Raw genomic sequence first — 25,224 nt, forward strand, 5'->3', positions numbered from 1 at the left:
AGTTTCACAGTTTCCACCTCATTTTGTGGGCAGTGAGCACATAGCCTGTCTTCTCTTGAGAGCCATGCCTGTCTACGGTGGCCTTTCTCAATAGCAAGGCTATGCTCACTGAGTCTGTACGTAGTCAAAGCTTTCCTTAACAAGAACTGCCCCCCGTCTCTGTGGCCAGACGGCATCCCTAACCACGTCCTCAGAACATGAGCAGACCAGCTGGCTGGTGTGTTTACGGACATATTCAATCAATCCCTATCCTAGTCTGCTGTTCCCACATGCTTCAAGAGGGCCACCATTGTTCCTGTACCCAAGAAAACAAAGGTAACTGAGCTAAACGACTATCGCCCCGTAGCACTCACTTCTGTCATCATGAAGTGCTTTTGAGAGACTAGTCAAGGACCATATCACCTCCACCTTACCGGCCACCCTAGACCCACTTCAGTTTGCATAACGCCCCAACTGCTCTGTCTGTCTGGACAAGAGGAATACCTATGTAGAGCTCAGCATTCAACACCATAGTACCCTCCAAGCTCATGATCAAACTGGAGGCCCTGGGTCTCGACCCCGTGTAATTGGGTCCTGGACTTTCTGACGGGCCGCCCCCATGTGGTGAAGGTAGGAAACAACATCTCCACCCTGCTGATCGTCAACACTGGGGCCCCACAAGGGTGCGTTCTGAGCCCTCTCCTGTACTCCCTGTTCACCCATGACTGCATGGCCATGCACGCCTCCAACTCAATCATCAAGTTTGCAGACGACACAACAGTAGTGGGCCTGATTACCAACAACAACGAGACGGCCTACAGGGAGGAGGTGAGGGCCCTCGGAGTGTGATGAAGAAGGTGCAGCAACCTCAGGAGGCTGAAGAAATTTGGCTTGTCACCCAAAACCCTGACAAACTTCTACAGATGCACAATTGAGAGCATCCTGTCTGGTATGGCAACTGCTCCGCCCAAAACCGCAGGATTCTCCAGAGGGTAGTGAGGTCTGCACTACGCATCACAGAGGGCAGTCTACCTGCACTCCAGGACACCTACACCACCCGATGTTACAGGAAGGCCATAAAGATCATCAAGGACAACAACCACCCGAGCCACTGCCTGTTCACCCCGCTATCATCCAGAAGGCGAGGTCAGTACAGGTGCATCAAAGCTGGGACCGAGAGACTGAAAAACAGCTTCTATCTCAAGGCCATCAGACTGTTAAACAGCCATCACTAACATTGAGCGGCTGCAGCCAACATACAGACTTGAAATCACTGACCACTTTAATAAATGGAACACTGTCACTTTAATAATGTTTACACATCTGCTAACCAATGTGTATGTGACAAATACAAATTAATTTGCTTTGAATAGCATTCTAGTTTTTTGTTAATTCTTTCCAATGTGTCAAGTAATTATCTTTTTGTTTTGTCATGATTTGGTTGGGTCTAATTGTGTTGCTGTCCTGGGGATCTGTGGGGTGTGTTTGTGTTGGTGAACAGAGCCCCAGGACCAGCTTGCTTAGCTGATATCGGCCTAATTCTGCTCTGCATCTTATTTGGTGTTTTACATTCTACACAGAGGATATTTTTTGCAGAATTCTGCATGCAGTCTCAATTTCTTGTTTGTCCCATTTAGTGAATTATTGGTCGGTGAGCGGACCCCAGACATCACAACCATAAAGGGCATTGGGTTCTCTCTGTCTCTCTCTCTGTCTCTCTCTCTCTCTCTCTCTCTCTCTCTCTATCTCTATATCTCTGTCTCTCGGTCTCTCTCTGTCTGTCTATCTTTGTCTGTCTCTCTTTCTCTCTCTCTCTCTCTGTCTGTCTCTCTGTCTGTCTGTCTGTCTGTCTGTCTGTCTGTCTGTCTGTCTGTCTGTCTGTCTGTCTGTCTGCCTGTCTGTCTCTCTCTGACTCCTCTATATCTTTCTCTCCTTTCTTCATCCCTCCATGTCTGGGATATCTAGCTTTTCCATATTTCTTGTTAATTTTCACACTTTTTACGAGGGAGGAAAAAGCTCTTTGTTCACCCAGAGTACAGAGCACTGTGGGAGTGTGTGGGATCTGATCTGCTCTCTCACTCTCTTTTAGGTAAAGGGCAATTCTCTGTTCCTTCCACCTCCCACTGTTTCTGTTCCCCTGGTCTGTTCTCTAGTATCCTGCAGTCAAAATGTCTCCCACTAACTTCTTTTAAAGATCCCCCCCACACACAGATAATAGTAATAAAGTCACTTGGACGTGCCTTTTTAGGGCACTAATTCTGACCGCAGCCCTATGAGCCCTGGTGGAAAGAAGTGCACTATACAGGGCAGAGGGTACCATTTGAGACCTAGGCAAAGAGTGTTTCATTATTTACTGTTGTAGTCGACTGCTGAGACATAACTACATGAAACATTGATTTCACTGCCTTGAAATGTCCTTGTCAATCTTCCTCGATGCTCTCTCTCTCGCCTTTCTCTCTCCTCCCCGTTCCTTGTTTCTGTTTCCCTCCCCTCCCTACCCCCGTTAACCTCCCCACCAAGTACAAAATATTCCCTAGCTGTGCCCATATAATATCAACTAAGTTGTCTGACTTTGTGTTTTTTATTTATTTTTATTCATGTATTGCTGGACTCTATGGGCCGGTTTCTGGGATTAAGTCTGGACTAACACATTGGATGCTCCATTGTCTCCATTGGACTAAACTTAATCTTTGTCTGGGAAATGGACCCTGAATATATTTTAAATGAATAAATACAATTCTCCCTTCCAGACGCTCCATGTTCTGAGATGCAGGGGATGCTGTCCGGCCTGCTGCCCGACTCTCAGATCACGGCGTCATCCATGAGGGATATCCACGGCTCCATGGGGACGGCCAGGCTGGTAGCCAGCAGGTCAGGATGGTTCCCCAGCCCAACACAGCCTCTGGCCGGGGAGGAGTGGCTTCAGGTAAACAACGTGACCTTCTGGAAACCAAGAAACACTAAAAAAACATTTCAGAAATAATTATTCTTCAGCAGGTTTTTAGCTCATGTTTGAAAACTTAAATTCAAATAAAATTGTATTTGTCACCTGCATACTTGAATACAACAGTGAAATGCTGAATACAACAGGTGTAGTAGACCTTACAGTGAAATGCTGAATACAACAGGTGTAGACCTCACAGTGAAATGATGAATACAACAGGTGTAGTAGGCCTTACAGTGAAATGCTGAATACAACAGGTGTAGTAGACCTCACAGTGAAATGCTGAATACAACAGGTGTAGTAGACTTCACAGTGAAATGCTGAATACAACAGGTGTAGTGGACCTTACAGTGAAATGCTGAATACAACAGGTGTAGTAGACCTCACAGTGAAATGCTGAATACAACAGGTGTAGTAGACCTCACAGTGAAATGCTGAATACAACAGGTGTAGTAGACCTCACAGTGAAATGCTGAATACAACAGATGTAGTAGACCTCACAGTGAAATGCTGAATACAACAGGTGTAGTAGACCTTACAGTGAAATGCTGAATACAACAGGTGTAGGAGACCTTACAGTGTAATGCTGAATACAACAGGTGTAGTAGACCTCACAGTGAAATGCTGAATACAACAGGTGTAGTAGACCTCACAGTGAAATGCTGAATACAACAGGTGTAGTAGACCTTACAGGGAAATGCTGAATACAACAGGTGTAGACCTCACAGTGAAATGATGAATACAACAGGTGTAGTAGACCTTAGAGTGAAATGCTGAATACAACAGTTGTAGTAGACCTCACAGTGAAATGCTGAATACAACAGGTGTAGTAGACCTTAGAGTGAAATGCTGAATACAACAGGTGTAGTAGACCTCACAGTGAAATGCTGAATACAACAGGTGTAGTAGACCTCACAGTGAAATGCTGAATACAACAGGTGTAGGAGATCTTACAGTGTAATGCTGAATACAACAGGTGTAGTAGACCTTACAGTGAAATGCTGAATACAACAGGTGTAGGAGATCTTCCTGTGTGGCTCAGTCGGTAGAGCATGGCGCTTGCAACGCCAAGCGTCGTGGGTTCGATTCCCGCTGGGGCCACCCATATGTAAAAGTAGTGGCCCCAGCCGACTTGTAAGTCGCTTTGGACAAAAGCGTCTGCTAAATGGGATATATATATATAAGGACCTATATAAACCATCTTACAGTGTAATGCTGAATACAACAGGTGTAGTAGACCTTACAGTGAAATGCTGAATGCGACAGGTGTAGTAGACCTCACAGTGAAATGCTGAATACAACAGGTGTAGTAGACCTTACAGCGAAATGCTGAATACAACAGGTGTAGTAGACCTCACAGTGAAATGCTGAATACAACAGGTGTAGTAGATCTCACAGTGAAATGCTGAATACAACAGGTGTAGTAGACCTCACAGTGAAATGCTGAATACAACAGGTGTAGTAGACCTCACAGTGAAATGCTGAATACAACAGGTGTAGTAGACCTCACAGTGAAATGCTGAATACAACAGGTGTAGTAGACCTCACAGTGAAATGCTGAATACAACAGGTGTAGTAGACCTCACGCTGTTCCTTGCCTTCTGTCTCACTACCTCTGTCACTGTAAAGTGTGTTTTGCGATTTTAAATCACTTCATCTTTCCGTCGGTTTGTTTTGATCCAGGTGGACTTGGGGGTCCCCAAGACCGTACGCGGCGTCATCACCCAGGGAGTCAGGACAGTGGAGGGGAGTACCTCGGCTGAGAACAGGGCCTTCGTCAGGAAGTACCGCGTGTCTCACAGCCTGACGGGCAAGGACTGGACTTTTATCCTGGACAGAAAGACCAGCCATCCTAAGGTATGGGGAACACACACACACACATACATACAAACACACATTGTACACTATTCCCTATATAGTGCACTAGTTTTGACTACTTTTCAAAAGAAGTGCACTGTATAGTGAATAGTGTAGTATTGGGAACCCAGTTTCAGAGCCGTCACATTCAGAGACAAGTCTCCCTCCTGCGTCCTTCAGTTTGGAAAGAAAATAATTCAATTAGAGTGATAACTGCTGAGAGCTGCTCTGATAACATTTCTTGTGTGTTAATTAAAAACGTCTCTGTTCTGCCACCAACTTAGATTATATTACTATAGTAGTACTATGCTCCAGTAGGCAGTTTAAAGAAATACACACACACACACACACACACAGTTGGCGACAGGTTTTCATTCTAGAATACTTCATCTGCATAAAGAAAATAAGCATTTTCCACCACTGGTGTGTTTTCATCAAACTGACTTGTTGCGGATAAAATCTGTGATGACATAGGGCACGGGATGACATAGGGCACGGGATGACATAGGGCATGTGATGATATAGGGCACGTGGTGACATAGGGCACGTGGTGACATAGGGCACGTGATGACATAGGGCACGTGGTGACATAGGGCACGTGGTGACATAGGGCACGTGTTGATATAGGGTACGTGATGACATAGGGCACGTGATGACATAGGGCATGTGATGACATAAGGCATGTGATGACATAGGGCACGTGATGACATAGGGCACGTGATGACATAGGACAAAGGATGACATAGGGCACGTGATGACATAGGACAAAGGATGACATAGGGCATGTGATGACATGGGGCACGTGATGACATAGGACAAAGGATGACATATGACAAAGGATGACATAGGGCACGTGATGACATAGGGCACGTGGTGACATAGGGCACGTGGTGACATAGGGCACATGATGACATAGGGCACGTGATGACATAGGACACATGATGACATAGGACACGTGGTGACATAGGGCACATGATGACATAGGGCACGTGATGACATAGGACACGTGATGACAAAGGGCACGTGATGACATAGGACACGTGATGACATAGGACACGTGGTGACATAAGGCACGTGATGACATAAGGCACATTATGACATAGGGCACATGATGACAAAGGGCACATGATGACATAGGACACATGATGACATAGGACACGTGGTGACATGAGGCACGTGATGACATAGTGCACATGATGACATAGGGCACATGGTGACATAGGGCACATGATGACATAGGGCACGTGATGACATAGGGCACGTGATGACATAGGGCATGTGGTGACATAGGGCACGTGATGACATAGGGCACGTGGTGACATAGGGCACGTGTTTCAACGTGTTTCCATCTCTAGTGATAGTTATGTCCCTGTTGAACGATGCGATGACTATGGAGAATATTGCAATGGAGGAGAGCGGCAATATTGGTCTTTTGTCAAACGGCATGTGTTGCCTAATAAACTGCATGTTTTCCTGAGTCGTACTGGACCAGACACTATAACGTGACTTTGATATCCTTGTTATTATATCAATATTCACCCATAAAATGTGTTTCCAATAGATTTTACCGACACAAAAAAGATCCCACCATGTCGAACAAACTATTTATCGGGATTTATAAAATTGTACAGAAACGTCCTGTTTCCATCACAGCTGTTTTTATACAGTATGACTTTACTCGCATACTGTAGGTGGAAACGTGGTCAGTGTCTCTGCTACAGATTTATACATCTGTCTGCTCATATAGATCTCTCTTCTCATTGTCTCTGCTACAGATTTTTGAGGGAAACACACACTACGACACTCCAGAGATCCGTCGGTTTGAGGAGATAACGGCTCAGTTCATCAGGATCTACCCAGAGAGGTGGTCTCCTGCTGGGATAGGGATGAGGCTGGAGGTGCTGGGATGTGAACTGCCAGGTAAGGAGATGTGCTTCACCCCCATCTCTCCACGCACACATGGCATCGCTACTATGCCATGCTTTGCCATCTGTCTACCATCGGTGCAAACAAAAAGTTGTGCCAACATTACTGTAAAATAACACTACTGTAATATAACATCACTAAGATAACATTACTGTAAGATACCACTACTGTAAATAACACTACTGTAAAATACAATTACTGTAAGATAACACTACTGTAAATAACACTACTGTAAAATACAATTACTGTAAGATAACACTACTGTAAATAACACTACTGTAATATAACATTCCTACTGTAAAATAACACTACTGTAAGATAACATTACTGAGAGATAACACTACTGTAAGATAACACTACTGGAAGATACCACTACTGGTGGGATAACACTACTGTAATATAACATTACTGTAAATAACACTACTGTAATATAACATTATTGTAAATAACACTACTGTAATATAACTCTACTGTAATATAACATTACTACTGTAAAATAACACTACTGGTAAGATAACACTACTGTAATATAACTCTACTACTGTAAAATAAAGCGTCTGCCAGTTGGCTGACTTCTTTATATATTTATTTTTATTTAACCTTTATTTAACCAGGTAGGCCAGTTGAGAACACCTTTATTTAACCAGGTAGGCCAGTTGAGAACACCTTTATTTAACCAGGTAGGCTAGTTGAGAACACCTTTATTTAACCAGGTAGGCTAGTTGAGAACACCTTTATTTAAGCAGGTAGGCTAGTTGAGAACACCTTTATTTAAGCAGGTAGGCTAGTTGAGAACACCTTTATTTAACCAGGTAGGCTAGTTGAGAACACCTTTATTTAACCAGGTAGGCTAGTTGAGAACACCTTTATTTAACCAGGTAGGCTAGTTGAGAACACCTTTATTTAAGCAGGTAGGCTAGTTGAGAACACCTTTATTTAAGCAGGTAGGCTAGTTGAGAACACCTTTATTTAAGCAGGTAGGCTAGTTGAGAACACCTTTATTTAACCAGGTAGGCTAGTTGAGAACACGTTCTCATTTACAACTGCGATCTGGCCAAGATAAAGCAAAGCAGCTCGACACATACAGCAACACAGAGTAACACATGGAATAAACAAACATACAATCAATAATACAGTAGAAAAGTCTATATACATCATGTGCAAATGAGGTAAGATAAGGGAGGTAAAGGCAATAAATAGGCCATGGTGGCGAAGTAAATACAATATAGCAAGTAAACACTGGAATGGAAGATGTGCAGAAGATGAATGTGCTCTGACAGCTGGTGATTAAAGCTAGTGAGGGAGATATAAGTCTATTGAAGTCTATTAGTCTATTAGTCTATTAGTCTATTCATCTATTAGTCTATTAGTCTATTGGTCTATTGGTCTATTAGTCTATTCATCTATTAGTCTATTAGCCTATTGGTTTATGAAGTATATTAGTCTATTAGTCTATTAAGTCTATTAGTCTATGAAGTATATTAGTCTATTAGTCGATTAAGTATATTAGTCTATTAGTCTACTAGTCTATGAAGTCTATTAGTCTATGAAGTCTATTAGTCTATGAAGTCTATTAGTCTATGAAGTCTATGAAGTCTATTAGTCTATGAAGTCTATGAAGTCTATTAGTCTATTAGTCTAAGAAGTCTATTAGTCTATTAGTCTATTAGTCTATGAAGTCTATTAGTCTATGACGTCTATTAGTCTATGAAGTCTATTAGTCTATGAAGTCTATTAGTCTATCAGTCTATGAAGTCTATTAGTCTATTAGTCTATTCATCTATTAGTCTATTAGTCTATTGATTTATGAAGTATATTAGTCTATTAGTCTATTAGTCTATTAGTCTATGAAGTATATTAGTATATTAGTCTATGAAGTCTATGAAGTCTATTAGTCGATTAGTCTATGAAGTCTATTAGTCTATGAAGTCTATTAGTCTATTAGTCTATGAAGTCTATTAGTCTATGAAGTCTATTAGTCTATGAAGTCTATGAAGTCTATTAGTCTATTAGTCTAAGAAGTCTATTAGTCTATTAGTCTATTAGTCTATGAAGTCTATTAGTCTATGAAGTCTATTAGTCTATGAAGTCTATTAGTCTATGAAGTCTATGAAGTATATTAGTCTATTAGTCTATGAAGTCTATGAAGTCTATTAGTCTATTAGTCTATTAGTCTATTAGTATATTAGTCTATTAGTCTATTAGTATATGAAGTCTATGAAGTCTATTAGTCTATGAAGTCTATTAGTCTATTAGTATATTAGTCTATTAGTCTATTAGTATATGAAGTCTATGAAGTCTATTAGTCTATTAGTCTATTAGTCTATTAGTCTATTAGTATATTAGTCTATTAGTCTATTAGTATATGAAGTCTATGAAGTCTATTAGTCTATTAGTCTATTAGTCTATTAGTCTATTAGTCTATTAGTATATGAAGTCTATTAGTCTATTAGTCTATTAGTCTATTAGTCTATTAGTCTATGAAGTCTATGAAGTATATTAGTCTATTAGTCTATTAGTATATGAAGTCTATGAAGTCTATTAGTCTATTAGTCTATTAGTCTATTAGTCTATTAGTCTATTAGTCTATTAGTCTATTAGTATATGAAGTCTATTAGTCTATTAGTCTATTAGTCTATTAGTCTATTAGTCTATTAGTCTATGAAGTCTATGAAGTATATTAGTCTATTAGTCTATGAAGTCTATGAAGTATATTAGTCTATTAGTCTATTAGTCTATTAGTCTATTAGTCTATGAAGTCTATGAAGTATATTAGTCTATTAGTCTATTAGTCTATGAAGTCTATTAGTCTATGAAGTCTATGAAGTCTATTAGTCTATTAGTCTATGAAGTCTATGAAGTCTATTAGTCTATTAGTCTATTAGTCTATGAAGTCGATGAAGTCTATTAGTCTATTAGTCTATTAGTCTATGAAGTCTATTAGTCTATTAGTCTATGAAGTCTATTAGTCTCTGAAGTCTATGAAGTCTATTAGTCTATGAAGTCTATTAGTCTATGAAGTCTATGAAGTCTATTAGTCGATGAAGTCTATTAGTCTATTAGTCTATGAAGTCTATGAAGTCTATTAGTCTATTAGTCTATTAGTCTATGAAGTCTATTAGTCTATGAAGTCTATGAAGTCTATTAGTCTATTAGTCTATTAGTCTATGAAGTCTATGAAGTCTATTAGTCTATTAGTCTATTAGTCTATGAAGTCTATTAGTCTATGAAGTCTATTAGTCTATTAGTCTATGAAGTCTATTAGTCTATGAAGTCTATGAAGTCTATTAGTCTATGAAGTCTATTAGTCTATGAAGTCTATTAGTCTATTAGTCTATGAAGTCTATGAAGTCTATTAGTCTATTAGTCTATGAGGTCTATTAGTCTATTAGTCGATGAAGTCTATTAGTCTATTAGTCTATTAGTCTATGAAGTCTATGAAGTATATTAGTCTATTAGTCTATTAGTCTATGAAGTATATTAGTCTATTAGTCTATTAGTCTATGAAGTCTATTAGTCTATTAGTCTATTAGTCTATGAAGTCTATTAGTCTATTAGTCGATGAAGTATATTAGTCTATTAGTCTATTAGTCCATGAAGTCTATTAGTCTATGAAGTCTCTGAAGTCTATGAAGTCTATTAGTCTATGAAGTCTATTAGTCTATGAAGTCTATGAAGTCTATTAGTCGATGAAGTATATTAGTCTATTAGTCTATTAGTCTATGAAGTCTATTAGTCTATGAAGTCTATTAGTCTATGAAGTCTATTAGTCTATGAAGTCTATGAAGTCTATTAGTCTATGAAGTCTATTAGTCTATTAGTCTATGAAGTCTATTAGTCTATGAAGTCTATGAAGTCTATTAGTCTATTAGTCTATTAGTCTATGAAGTCTATGAAGTCTATTAGTCTATGAAGTCTATGAAGTCTATTAGTCTATGAAGTCTATGAAGTCTATTAGTCTATGAAGTCTATGAAGTCTACTAGTCTATGAAGTCTATTAGTCTATGAAGTCTATTAGTCTATGAAGTCTATGAAGTCTATTAGTCTATGAAGTCTATGAAGTCTATTAGTCTATGAAGTCTATGAAGTATATTAGTCTATTAGTCTATGAAGTCTATTAGTCTATTAGTCGATGAAATATATTAGTCTATTAGTCTATTAGTCTATTAGTCTATTAGTCTATTAGTCTATGAAGTCTATTAGTCTATTAGTCGATGAAGTCTATTAGTCTATTAGTCTATGAAGTCTATTAGTCGATGAAGTCTATTAGTCTATTAGTCTATTAGTCTATGAAGTCTATGAAGTCTATTAGTCTATTAGTCTATTAGTCTATGAAGTCTATTAATCTGTTAGTCTATTAGTCTATGAAGTCTATTAGTCTATTAGTCTATTAGTCGATGAAGTCTATTAGTCTATTAGTCTATGAAGTCTATGAAGTATATTAATCTATTAGTCTATTTGTCTATTAGTATATTAGTCTATTAGTCTATGACGTCAATTAGTCTATGAAGTCTATTAGTATATTAGCATATTAGTCTATTAGTCTATGAAGTATATTAGTCTATTAGTCTATTTGTCTATTAGTATATTAGTCTATTAGTTTATTAGTCTATGAAGTATATTAATCTATTAGTCTATTATTATATTAGTATATTAATCTATTAGTCTATTATTATATTAGTATATCAGTCTATGAAGTCTATGAAGTATTTTAATCTGTTAGTCTATGACGTCTATTAGTCTCTGAAGTCTATGAAGTCTGTTAGCCTATGAAGTTTATTAGTCTATTATACTTCATAGACTAGAGATAGACAGAGATATATCTCCTCCTGAGTCACCTGGCAGCCATGCAGGTGAAGATGAGGACAGGATATGACACTTGCCTTGAAGACGAGGACAGGATATGACACGTACCATGAAGACGAGCACAGGATATGACACGTACCTTGAAGACGAGCACAGGATATGACTCGTACCTTGAAGACGACGACAGGATATGACACGTACCTTGAAGACGACGACAGGATATGACACGTACCTTGAAGACGACGACAGGGTCTGACACATATGTTGAAGACATATGCCTATGAAAAGGTACCTGCCTGTGGGGTTGTGGGCTGACCACATATCCTTGCCCCTGCTTCTGGGAGGGCTGTAGATCCCGATGTGGGGCCAGAGGCATGTGGTGACGGGGGAGAGGTGGGAGAGAGGGAGAAAAGGGAGAGAGGTAGGAGAGAGGGAAAAAGGGAAAGAGGTGGGAGAGAGGGAGAGGTGGGAGAGAGGGAGAAAGGGGAGAGAGGTGGGAGAGAGGGAAAAAGGGAGAGAGGTGGGAGAGAGGGAGAAAAGGGAGAAAGGTGGGAGAGAGGTGTGAGAGAGGGAGAAAGGGGAGAGAGGTGGGAGAGAGGGAAAAAAGGGAGAGAGGTGGGAGAGAGGGAGAAAAGGGAGAAAGGTGGGAGAGAGGTGTGAGAGAGGGAGAGAGGGAGAAAAGGGAGAAAGGTGGGAGAGAGGTGTGAGAGAGGGAGAGAGGTGGGAGAAAGGTGAGAGAGAGAGGGAGAGAGTTGGGAGAGAGGTGGGAGAGAGGTAGAAAAGGGAGAAAGGTGGGAGAGAGGTGTGAGAGAGGGAGAGAGGTGGGAGAAAGGTGAGAGAGAGAGGGAGAGAGTTGGGAGAGAGTGGGAGAGAGGGAGAAAAGGGAGAAAGGTGGGAGAGAGGTGTGAGAGAGGGAGAAAAGGGAGAGAGGTGAGAGATGTAGGAAAGAGGGAAGAGAGGGCAAGGAGTCTGTCTTGTCATCCCTGAGAGTTGGGTAGTCCTGGGTTAAAGAGAGGAGAGGTGATAGCAGTGGCGGGTTTAGTGGGGGCTCAGTAACGGGTCAGTAGCGGCTCAGTAGCGGGTTTAGTGGAGGCTCAGTAGCGGGTCAGTGGCGGGTTTAGTGGAGGCTCAGTAACGGGTCAGTAGCGGCTCAGTAGCGGGTTTAGTGGAGGCTCAGTAGCGGGTCAGTAGCGGGTTTAGTGGAGGCTCAGTGGCGGGTTAGTAGCGGGTCAGTGGCGGGTTTAGTGGAGGCTCAGTGGCGGGTTAGTAGCGGGTTTAGTGGAGGCTCAGTGGCGGGTTAGTAGCGGGTCAGTGGCGGGTTTAGTGGAAGCTCAGCAGCGGGTCAGTAGCGGGTTTAGTGGAGGCTCAGTGGCGGGTTAGTAGCGGGTCAGTGGCGGGTTTAGTGGAGGCTCAGTAGCAGTTTAGTGGAGGCTCAGTAGCGGGTCAGTGGAGGCTCAGCAGCGGGTCAGTGGTGGGTTTAGTGGAGGCTCAGTAGCGGGTCAGTGGCGGGTTTAGTGGAGGCTCAGCAGCGGGTCAGTGGAGGCTCAGTAGCGGCTTAGTGGCGGGTTTAGTGGGGGCTCAGTAGCGGGTCAGTGGCGGGTTTAGTGGAGGCTCAGCAGCGGGTCAGTGGCGGGTTTAGTGGAGGCTCAGTGGCGGGTTTAGTGGAGGCTCAGCAGCGGGTCAGTGGCGGGTTTAGTGGAGGCTCAGCAGCGGGTCAGTGGCGGGTTTAGTGGAGGCTCAGCAGCGGGTCAGTGGCGGGTTTAGTGGAGGCTCAGCAGCGGGTCAGTAGCGGGTTTAGTGGAGGCTCAGCAGCGGGTCAGTGGCGGGTTTAGTGGAGGCTCAGCAGCGGGTCAGTAGCGGGTTTAGTGGAGGCTCAGCAGCGGGTCAGTGGCGGGTTTAGTGGAGGCTCAGTGGCGGGTTTAGTGGAGGCTCAGCAGCGGGTCAGTAGCGGGTTTAGTGGAGGCTCAGCAGCGGGTCAGTGGCGGGTTTAGTGGAGCAGTGGCGGGTTTAGTGGAGGCTCAGCAGCGGGTCAGTGGCGGGTTTAGTGGAGGCTCAGTAGCGGGTCAGTGGCGGGTTTAGTGGAGGCTCAGTAGCGGGTCAGTGGCGGGTTTAGTGGAGGCTCAGTAACGGGTTAGTAGCGGGTCAGTGGCGGGTTTAGTGGAGGCTCAGTAGCGGGTCAGTGGCGGGTTTAGTGGAGTGGCTTAGTAGCGGGTCAGTGGCGGGTTTAGTGGAGGCTCAGTAGCGGTTTAGTGGAGGCTCAGTAGGGTCAGTGGAGGCTCAGCAGCGGGTCAGTGGTGGGTTTAGTGGAGGCTCAGCAGCGGGTCAGTGGAGGCTCAGTAGTTAGTAGCGGGTTTAGTGGGGGCTCAGTAGCGGGTCAGTGGCGGGTTTAGTGGAGGCTCAGCAGCGGGTCAGTGGGGTGGAGGCTCAGTGCGGGTCAGTGGCGGGTTTAGTGGAGGCTCAGTAGGCGGGTGGAGTCAGCAGCGGGTCAGTGGCGGGTTTAGTGGAGGCTCAGCAGCGGGTCAGTGGTGGGTTTAGTGGAGGCTCAGTAGCGGGTCAGTGGCGGGTTTAGTGGAGGCTCAGCAGCGGGTCAGTGGCGGGTTTAGTGGGGGCTCAGCAGCGGGTCAGTGGTGGGTTTAGTGGAGGCTCAGTAGCGGGTCAGTGGCGGGTTTAGTGGAGGCTCAGTAGCGGGTCAGTGGCGGGTTTAGTGGAGGCTCAGCAGCGGGTCAGTGGCGGGTTTAGTGGCGGCTCAGCAGCGGGTCAGTGGCGGGTTTAGTGGAGGCTCAGTAGCGGGTCAGTGGCGGGTTTAGTGGAGGCTCAGTGGCGGGTTTAGTGGAGGCTCAGCAGCGGGTCAGTGGCGGGTTTAGTGGAGGCTCAGGCGGGTCAGTGGCGGGTTTAGTGGAGGCTCAGTAGCGGGTCAGTGGCGGGTTTAGTGGAGGCTCAGTAGCGGGTCAGTGGCGGGTTTAGTGGAGGCTCAGTCAGTGGCGGGTTTAGTGGAGGCTCAGCGCGGGTCAGTGGCGGGTTTAGTGGAGGCTCAGTAGCGGGTCAGTGGCGGGTTTAGTGGAGGCTCAGTGGCGGGTCAGTGGCGGGTTTAGTGGAGGCTCAGTAGCGGGTCAGTGGTGGGTTTAGTGGAGGCTCAGTGGCGGGTCAGTGGCGGGTTTAGTGGAGGCTCAGCAGCGGGTCAGTGGTGGGTTTAGTGGAGGCTCAGTAGCGGGTCAGTGGTGGGTTTAGTGGAGGCTCAGTAGCGGGTCAGTGGCGGGTTTAGTGGAGGCTCAGTAGCGGGTCAGTGGCGGGTTTAGTGGAGGCTCAGCGGGTCAGTGGTGGGTTTAGTGGAGGCTCAGTGGCGGGTCAGTGGCGGGTTTAGTGGAGGCTCAGCAGCGGGTCAGTGGTGGGTTTAGTGGAGGCTCAGTAGCGGGTCAGTGGTGGGTTTAGTGGAGGCTCAGCAGCGGGTCAGTGGTGGGTTTAGTGGGGGCTCAGCAGCGGGTCAGTGGCGGGTTTAGTGGGGGCTCAGCAGCGGGTCAGTGGTGGGTTTAGTGGAGGCTCAGTAGCGGGTCAGTGGTGGGTTTAGTGGAGGCTCAGTGGCGGGTCAGTGGCGGGTTTAGTGGAGGCTCAGTAGCGGGTCAGTGGCGGGTTTAGTGGAGGCGGGTCAGTAGCGGGTCAGTGGCGGGTTCAGTGGAGGCTCAGTGGCGGGTCAGTGGCGGGTCAGTGGTGGCGGGTTTAGTGGAGGCTCAGTCAGGCGGGTTTAGTGGAGGCTCAGTAGCGGGTCAGTGGCGGGTTTAGTGGCGGCTCAGTAGCGGGTCAGTGGCGGGTTTAGTGGAGGCTCAGTAGCGGGTCTCAGTGGCGGGTTTAGTGGAGGCTCAGTAGCGGGTCAGTGGCGGGTTTAGTGGAGGCTCAGTGGCGGTTCAGTGGCGGGTTTAGTGGAGGCTCAGTGGCGGGTCAGTGGCGGGTTTAGTGGAGGGCTCAGTGGCGGGTCAGTGGCGGGTTTAGTGGAGGCTCAGTAGCGGGTCAGTGGCGGGTTTAGTGGAGGCTCAGTAGCGGGTCAGTGGCGGGTTTAGTGGGGCTCAGTAGCGGGTCAGTGGCGGGTTTAGTGGAGGCTCAGTGGCGGGTCAGTGGCGGGTTTAGTGGAGGCTCAGTAGCGGGTCAGTGGCGGGTTTAGTGGAGGCTCAGTGGCGGGTCAGTGGCGGGTTTAGTGGAGGCTCAGTAACGGGTCAGTAGCGGGTCAGTGGCGGGTTTAGTGGAGGCTCAGTAGCGGGTCAGTGGGGTCAGGGTTTAGTGGAGGCTCAGTAGCGGGTCAGTGGCGGGTTTAGTGGGGGCTCAGTAGCGGGTCAGTGGCGGGTTTAGTGGAGGCTCAGTAGCGGGTCAGTGGCGGGTTTAGTGGAGGCTCAGTAGCGGGTCAGTGGCGGGTTTAGTGGAGGCTCAGTAGCGGGTCAGTGGCGGGTTTAGTGGAGGCTCAGTAGCGGGTCAGTGGCGGGTTTAGTGGAGGCTCAGTAGCGGGTCAGTGGCGGGTTTAGTGGAGGCTCAGTAACGGGTCAGTGGTGGGTTTAGTGGAGGCTCAGTAGCGGGTCAGTGGCGGGTTTAGTGGAGGCTCAGTAGCGGGTCAGTGGCGGGTTTAGTGGGGGCTCAGTAGCGGGTCAGTGGCGGGTTTAGTGGGGGCTCAGTAGCGGGTCAGTGGCGGGTTTAGTGGGGGCTCAGTAGCGGGTCAGTGGCGGGTTTAGTGGAGGCTCAGTAACGGGTCAGTGGCGGGTTTAGTGGGGGTTTAGTGGGGGCTCAGTAGCGGGTCAGTGGCGGGTTTAGTGGAGGCTCAGTAGCGGGTCAGTGGCGGGTTTAGTGGAGGCTCAGTAACGGGTCAGTGGCGGGTTTAGTGGAGGCTCAGTGGCGGGTCAGTGGCGGGTTTAGTGGAGGCTCAGTGGCGGGTTTAGTGGAGGCTCAGTGGCGGGTCAGTGGCGGGTTTAGTGGAGGCTCAGTGGCGGGTCAGTGGCGGGTTTAGTGGAGGCTCAGTAACGGGTCAGTGGCGGGTTTAGTGGAGGCTCAGTGGCGGGTCAGTGGCGGGTTTAGCGGAGGCTCAGTGGCGGGTTTAGTGGAGGCTCAGTGGCGGGTCAGTGGCGGGTTTAGTGGAGGCTCAGTGGCGGGTCAGTGGCGGGTTTAGTGGAGGCTCAGTGGCGGGTCAGTGGCGGGTTTAGTGGAGGCTCAGTAACGGGTCAGTGGCGGGTTTAGTGGAGGCTCAGTGGCGGGTTTAGTGGAGGCTCAGTGGCGGGTCAGTGGCGGGTTTAGTGGAGGCTCAGTAGCGGGTCAGTGGTGGGTTTAGTGGAGGCTCAGTGGCGGGTCAGTGGCGGGTTTAGTGGAGGCTCAGTAGCGGGTCAGTGGTGGGTTTAGTGGAGGCTCAGTAGCGGGTCAGTGGTGGGTTTAGTGGAGGCTCAGCAGCGGGTCAGTGGTGGGTTTAGTGGGGGCTCAGCAGCGGGTCAGTGGTGGGTTTAGTGGAGGCTCAGTAGCGGGTCAGTGGTGGGTTTAGTGGAGGCTCAGTAGCGGGTCAGTGGTGGGTTTAGTGGGGGCTCAGCAGCGGGTCAGTGGTGGGTTTAGTGGAGGCTCAGTAGCGGGTCAGTGGTGGGTTTAGTGGAGGCTTTAGTGGAGGCTCAGTGGCGGGTCAGTGGCGGGTCAGTGGCGGGTCAGTGGAGGGTTCAGTGGCGGCTCAGTGGCGGGTTTAGTGGGGGCTCAGTGGCGGGTCAGTGGCGGGTCAGTGGCGGGTTTAGTGGAGGCTCAGTGGCGGGTCAGTGGCGGGTTTAGTGGAGGCTCAGCAGCGGGTCAGTGGCGGGTTTAGTGGCGGCTCAGCAGCGGGTCAGTGGCGGGTTTAGTGGGGGCTCAGTAGCGGGTCAGTGGCGGGTTTAGTGGGGGCTCAGTAGCGGGTCAGTGGCGGGTTTAGTGGGGGCTCAGTAGCGGGTCAGTGGCGGGTTTAGTGGGGGCTCAGTAGCGGGTCAGTGGTGGGTTTAGTGGAGGGGTTCAGTGGGAAAAGCATTCCTCATGATGCTCTGACACTTACTGACAGTTGTGGCTGCTTTCAGTGATGTACTGTTGTTTGCCTTGCTTCTTGCCCTTTGTGCTGTTGTCTGTGCCCAATAATGTTTGTACAATGTTGTGCTGGTGCCATGCTGTGTTGTCATGTGTTGCTTCCTTGCTATGTTGTTGTCTTAGGTCTCTCTTGTCGTGATGTGTGTTTTGTCCTATATTTATATATGTTTTTAATATTTTTTAAATCCCAGCCCCTGCAGGAGGCTTTTTGCCTTTTGGTAGGCCTTCAGTGTAAATAATAATTTGTTCTTCACTGACTTGCCTAGTTAAATAAAGTTTAAATAAATAACAAAAAATAAAAGCTGGTTGAGAGAATGCCAAGAGTGTGCAAAGCAAGTCACCAAGGCAAAGGGTGGCTACTTTGAAGAATCTTAAATATAAAATATATTTTGATTTGTTTAATACTTTTTTGGTTACTACATGATTCCATATGTGCTATTTCATAGTTTTGATGTCTTCACTATTATTCTACAACGTAGAACATAGTAAAATAAAGAAAAACCCTGAAATGAGTTGGTACTGTGGGCACTGGGCAGAGTGGGCACTGGGCAGAGTGGGCACTGGGCAGAGTGGGCACTGGGCAGAGTGGGCACTGGGCAGAGTGGGCACTGGGCAGAGTGGGCATTGGGCAGAGTGGGCACAGGGCAGAGTGGGCACTGGGCAGAGTGGGCACTGGGCAGAGTGGGCACTGGGCAGAGTGGGCACTGGGCAGAGTGGGCACTGGGCAAAGTGGGCACTGGGCACTGGGCAGAGTGGGCACTGGGCAAAGTGGGCACTGGGCAAAGTGGGCACAGGGCAGAGTGGGCACTGGGCAGAGTGGGCACTGGGCAGAGTGGGCACTGGGCAGAGTGGGCACTGGGCAGAGTGGGCACTGGGCAGAGTGGGCATTGGGCAGAGTGGGCACTGGGCAGAGTGGGCACTGGGCAGAGTGGGCACTGGGCAGAGTGGGCACTGGGCAGAGTGGGCACTGCCTCCTGTGTGGCTGACTGATGTTCTGGTCTTCCTGGCTTTTTGTGTGAAGCAGCTAGCTAGCTAACAGTCATTCCTTTTCACTGATTACTTTCACATGTGAGAGACAAAGGCTCTGTTCCAACTCCAGCTTCTGGCTGTCAGGGGATTGGTGAGCCGGGCCCAGGGATACGACCCTCCCTCCCTCCTTCTTCTCCCCTGTTAGGACTGAGTGCTCTGGCTGCCTGAGAGCTGAGAATGTAATCATTCCTGTCCCTTCTTGTCTCTGCCAAGACTTCTGACTCCTGCTCCTCTCCTCAACTCCTCTCTTCCAGCACCCGGGAACCATTAAACACGGGAAGTGGCACATTTCCAGGTAGAGGCTATTACTGCTCCATCATCGGCCTGGGCCTCCTGGACCTCTGTCTTGTGTACATCACTGGCTGCCTCTCTCAGCCACCCAGACCTAAGACTATTCTACTATCTAGTGAGGGTTGAGGCTGAACTGAAGGATTTACCCTGCCTTTCTACTGCTCTCGTCTGGCTGTCTTTAAAGTGAGACGCACGGTAGTGCTTAGTGTTGGGTGCAGCTTCCCACACTATAGTCAACTATAGGCCCAGATTCAGCCCAGATCAGAGTTAGCTACAGATCAGATCAGATCAGCTACAGCCCAGATCAGCTACAGCCCAGATCAGAGTCAGCTACAGATCAGATCAGATCAGCTACAGCCCAGATCATACTCAGCTACGGCCCAGAGTCAGTTACAACCCAGATCAGAGTCAGCTACAGCCCAGATCAGAGTCAGCTACAAGCCAGATCAGAGTCAGCTACAACCTAGATCAGTCAGCTACAGCCCAGATCAGAGTCAGCTACAGCCCAGATCAGAGTCAGCTACAGCCCAGATCAGAGTCAGCTACAGCCCAGATCAGAGTCAGCTACAGCCCAGATCAGAGTCAGCTACGGCCCAGAGTCAGTTACAACCCAGATCAGAGTCAGCTACAGCCCAGAGCAGAGTCAGCTACAGCCCAGAGCAGAGTCAGCTACAGCCCAGAGCAGAGTCAGCTACAGCCCAGAGCAGAGTCAGCTACAGCCCAGAGCAGAGTCAGCTACAGCCCAGATCAGAGTCAGCTACAGCCCAGATCAGAGTCAGCTACGGCCCAGAGTCAGTTACAACCCAGATCAGAGTCAGCTACAGCCCAGATCAGAGTCAGCTACAGCCCAGAGCAGAGTCAGCTACAGCCCAGAGCAGAGTCAGCTACAGCCCAGAGCAGAGTCAGCTACAGCCCAGAGCAGAGTCAGCTACAGCCCAGATCAGAGTCAGCTACAGCCCAGAGCAGAGTCAGCTACAGCCCAGAGCAGAGTCAGCTACAGCCCAGAGCAGAGTCAGCTACAGCCCAGAGCAGAGTCAGCTACAGCCCAGATCAGAGTCAGCTACAGCCCAGATCAGAGTCAGCTACAGCCCAGAGCAGAGTCAGCTACAGCCCAGAGCAGAGTCAGCTACAGCCCAGATCAGAGTCAGCTACAGCCCAGATCAGAGTCAGCTACAGCCCAGATCAGAGTCAGCTACAGCCCAGAGCAGAGTCAGCTACAGCCCAGATCAGAGTCAGCTACAGCCCAGATCAGAGTCAGCTACAGCCCAGAGCAGAGTCAGCTACAGCCCAGATCAGAGTCAGCTACAGCCCAGAGCAGAGTCAGCTACAGCCCAGAGCAGAGTCAGCTACGGCCCAGAGCAGAGTCAGCTACAGCCCAGAGCAGAGTCAGCTACAGCCCAGATCAGAGTCAGCTACAGCCCAGAGCAGAGTCAGCTACAGCCCAGAGCAGAGTCAGCTACAGCCCAGATCAGAGTCAGCTACAGCCCAGATCAGAGTCAGCTACAGCCCAGAGCAGAGTCAGCTACAGCCCAGAGCAGACTCAGCAATTTTGTTGCTAGATTTATCAACTGTTCAGACTACCCTGGCAACTTTTTTTTTCCAAACAGCAACTAGCAACAAATTCAGCTACATTAAAAAATGAATTTGGAACGTTTATAGCAACTTTTGAAAAGTGACTAAAACGCTAAAATGCACGCATTTTCCCCTCGAAATGACACAAAAAACGATTTTCTCTGTCACACACTCAGTCACAACACACGTGCCTGGCTGCGAACGAGCACTGTGAGTGACGTCAACAGCAGGCGTTCAGCTCGTACACAGGCAGCAGCAGGCTCTCAGCTCGTACCCAGGCAGCAGCAGGCTCTCAGCTCGTACCCAGGCAGCAGCAGGCTCTCAGCTCGTACCCAGGCAGCAGCAGGCTCTCAGCTCGTACCCAGGCAGCAGCAGGCTCTCAGCTCGTACCCAGGCAGCAGCAGGCTCTCAGCTCGTACCCAGGCAGCAGCAGGCTCTCAGCTCGTACCCAGGCAGCAGCAGGCTCTCAGCTCGTACCCAGGCAGCAGCAGGCAGGCAGCAGCAGGCTCTCAGCTCGTACCCAGGCAGCAGCAGGCTCTCAGCTCGTACCCAGGCAGCAGCAGGCTCTCAGCTCGTACCCAGGCAGCAGCAGGCTCTCAGCTCGTACCCAGGCAGCAGCAGGCTCTCAGCTCGTACCCAGGCAGCAGCAGGCTCTCAGCTCGTACCCAGGCAGCAGCAGGCTCTCAGCTCGTACCCAGGCAGCAGCAGGCTCTCAGCTCGTACCCAGGCAGCAGCAGGCTCTCAGCTCGTACCCAGGCAGCAGCAGGCTCTCAGCTCGTACCCAGGCAGCAGCAGGCTCTCAGCTCGTACCCAGGCAGCAGCAGGTGTTCAGCTCGTACCCAGGCAGCAGCAGGCTCTCAGCTCGTACCCAGGCAGCAGCAGGTGTTCAGCTCGTACCCAGGCAGCAGCAGGCTCTCAGCTCGTACCCAGGCAGCAGCAGGCTCTCAGCTCGTACCCAGGCAGCAGCAGGCTCTCAGCTCGTACCCAGGCAGCAGCAGGCTCTCAGCTCGTACCCAGGCAGCAGCAGGCTCTCAGCTCGTACCCAGGCAGCAGCAGGCTCTCAGCTCGTACCCAGGCAGCAGCAGGCTCTCAGCTCGTAAAATCCCAGGCAGCACCAGGCAGCAGCAGGCTCTCAGCTCGTACCCAGGCAGCAGCAGGCTCTCAGCTCCTACCCAGGCTTACTTGATCACGCTCACGCAAATTACATCACAAACGTCCTTGAGCAACTTTTAGCAACAAATCAATCTGCCTCTAGCAATTTACCCTGAAAATTAGTTGGCAACACTGAGCGTGGTAGGTTACCAGTCAGGCCATTACATACGGTGTGGTAGGTTACCAGTCAGGTCATTACATACGGTGTGGTAGGTTACCAGTCAGGTCATTACATACGGTGTGGTAGGTTACCAGTCAGGCCATTACATACGGTGTGGTAGGTTACCAGTCAGGCCATTACATATGGTGTGGTAGGTTACCAGTCAGGTCATTACATAATATGTTAGACTGCCGGGCTGAATTACTAGAGAACGATGTTCTACTATACAGGAAGTTGTTATATTTCCCTCCAAGCCATTTCCAATGATGATGTTAATTATTCCCCTCTAATCAGGGCCTGATTTAGACCTGGGACACCAGGTGGGTGATTCCCCTCTAATCATGGACTGATTTAGACCTGGGACACCAGGTGGGTGATTCCCCTCTAATCGGGGACTGATTTAGACCTGGGACACCAGGTGGGTGATTCAACCCCAAATCAGGGACTGATTTAGACCTGGGACACCAGGTGGGTGATTCCCCTCTAATCAGGGACTGATTTAGACCTGGGACACCAGGTGGGTGATTCAACCCCAAATCAGGGACTGATTTAGACCTGGGACACCAGGTGGGTGATTCAACCCCAAATCAGGGACTGATTTAGACCTGGGACACCAGGTGGGTGATTCCCCTCTAATCAGGGACTGATTTAGACCTGGGACACCAGGTGGGTGATTCCCCTCTAATCAGGGACTGATTTAGACCTGGGACACCAGGTGGGTGATTCCCCTCTAATCAGGGACTGATTTAGACCTGGGACACCAGGTGGGTGATTCCCCTCTAATCATGGACTGATTTAGACCTGGGACACCAGGTGGGTGATTCCCCCAAATCAGGGACTGATTTAGACCTGGGACACCAGGTGGGTGATTCAACCCCAAATCAGGGACTGATTTAGACCTGGGACACCAGGGACTGGGTGGGTGATTCAACCCCAAATCAGGGACTGATTTATGGGACACCAGGTGATTCCCCTGATGGACTGATTTAGACCTGGGACACCAGATGGGTGATTCCCCTCTAATCATGGACTGATTTAGACCTAGGACACCAGGTGGGCGATTCCCCTCTAATCAGGGCCTGATTTAGACCTGGGACACCAGGAGGGTGATTCCCCTCTAATCAGGGACTGATTTAGACCTGGGACACCAGGTGGGTGATTCCCCTCTAATCAGGGCCTGATTTAGACCTGGGACACCAGGTGGGTGATTCCCCTCTAATCAGGGACTGATTTAGACCTGGGACACCAGGTGGGTGATTCCCCTCTAATCAGGGCCTGATTTAGACCTGGGACACCAGGTGGGTGATTCCCCTCTAATCAGGGCCTGATTTAGACCTGGGACACCAGGTGGGTGATTCCCCTCTAATCAGGGCCTGATTTAGACCTGGGACACCAGGTGGGTGATTCCCCTCTAATCAGGGACTGATTTAGACCTGGGACACCAGGTGGGTGATTCCCCTCTAATCAGGGACTGATTTAGACCTGAGACACCAGGTGGGTGATTCCCCTCTAATCAGGGACTGATTTAGACCTGGGACACCAGGTGGGTGATTCCCACCAGGTGGGTAATCAGGGACTGATTTAGACCTGGGACACCAGGTGGGTGATTCCCCTCTAATCAGGGCCTGATTTAGACCTGGGACACCAGGTGGGTGATTCCCCTCTAATCAGGGACTGATTTATACCTGAGACACCACCTTTATGTGGTATATTTACAGTTCCTTGTGTTTGATCCTGTTTCAAACCTTCAATGACTGCACTTCAGTTCTTCAAAAAACAATTAGATCCTCTCTCTCATCTCTGAAAAGAAAATCTCTCTCTCTCTCTCGAAACACAGACATGTCTGTGAAGGTGAGGTTGGGTCACATGATTGGAAAGAGAATGGGAGAGAGAGAGAGAGAGGTCTGTGAAGGTGAGGCTGGGTCACATGATTGGAAAGAGAATGGGTGAGAGAGAGAGAGAGGTCTGTGAAGGTGAGGCTGGGTCGCATGCTTGGAAAGAGAACGGTTGAGAGAGAGAGAGACAGGTCTGTGAAGGTGAGGCTGGGTCACATGATTGGAAAGAGAATGGGTGACAGAGAGAGAGACAGGTCTGTGAAGGTGAGGCTGGGTCACATGCTTGGAAAGAGAATGGGAGAGAGAGAGAGAGGTCTGTGAAGGTGAGGCTGGGTCACATGGTTGGAAAGAGAATGGGTGACAGAGAGAGACAGGTCTGTGAAGGTGAGGCTGGGTCACATGGTTGGAAAGAGAATGGGTGAGAGAGAGAGACAGGTCTGTGAAGGTGAAGGTTGTGTCTTTCTTCTCCTTTTCTCTCCGACCAACTCATTGCTGTCAAGCCCCAGTGTCACCTGAAGGTCTCAACTTCACAGCAATAACACAGTGACAGGATTTGACCTTCGTATAATGGGCCCTGACAGAGAGATGATGGCTGGGTTCTCTGTTCTCACTTATTATTTAGTCTGGGCAGTCAGTAGGGAAAGAGGAGGGAGACAGGAGAGAGACAGGAGATTTTGATTTTATTTTATTTTATTAGGATCTCTTTTAGTCCCCATTTTAGTTCCCATAAGTCCTTAACATTAAAATACAATTTATAATACAAACACACTTTCACATATAACACACTATTACACACATACATAATACACTAGCATAATGACCCAATAAATACTCAATCTAAAAAATTATTGATTCTTCATCTACTATAGTCCCACAACATTTCTATACAATATATTTAAATTGTTTTTAAATAATGTTTAAACTTATATATTGAAAGGTTTCTAGTTTGCTCAGTTAATTTATTCCATTTCTTTATTGCTCTAAATCAGAGAGACAGGAGAGAAACAGGAGGGAGAGAGGAGAGAGACAGGAGGGAGAGAGGAGAGAAACAGGAGGGAGAGAGGAGAGAGACAGGAGGGAGAGAGGAGAGAGACAGGAGAGAGACAGGAGGGAGAGAGGAGAGAGACAGGAGAGAAACAGGAGAGAAACATGAGGGAGAGAGGAGAGAGACAGGAGAGGACAGGAGGGAGAGAGGAGAGACAGGAGGGAGAAACAGGAGGGAGAGAGGAGAGAGAGAGGAGGGAGACAGGAGGGAGAGAGGAGAGAAACAGGAGAGAGACAGGAGAGAAACAGGAGAGAGACAGGAGGGAGAGAGGGGAGAGACAGGAGAGAAACAGGAGAGAAAGGGAGGGAGAGAGGAGAGAGACAGGAGAGAGACAGGAGGGAGAGAGAGAGAGACAGGAGGGAGAGAGGAGAGAAACAGGAGGGAGAGAGGAGAGAGAGAGAGAGAGACAGGAGGGAGAGAGGGAGAGAGACAGGAGAGAGACAGGAGGGAGAGATGAGAGAGACAGGAGGGAGAGAGAGACAGGAGAGAGACAGGAGAGAGAGGAGAGAAACAGGAGGGAGAGAGGAGAGAGACAGGAGGGAGAGAGGGGGGAGAGAGGAGAGAGACA

At 48.2% G+C, this 25,224-nt stretch overlaps 1 pseudogene; it reads left to right on the forward strand.

The window, feature by feature from the left end:
• LOC135539014 (neuropilin-2-like) overlaps window positions 1-25,224 on the forward strand; it is a 227,318-nt pseudogene that overhangs the window by 91,554 nt on the left and 110,540 nt on the right.

The sequence above is a fragment of the Oncorhynchus masou genome, unplaced genomic scaffold (assembly GCF_036934945.1).
Source record: "Oncorhynchus masou masou isolate Uvic2021 unplaced genomic scaffold, UVic_Omas_1.1 unplaced_scaffold_13___fragment_6___debris, whole genome shotgun sequence".
Taxonomy (NCBI): Eukaryota; Metazoa; Chordata; class Actinopteri; order Salmoniformes; family Salmonidae; genus Oncorhynchus; species Oncorhynchus masou.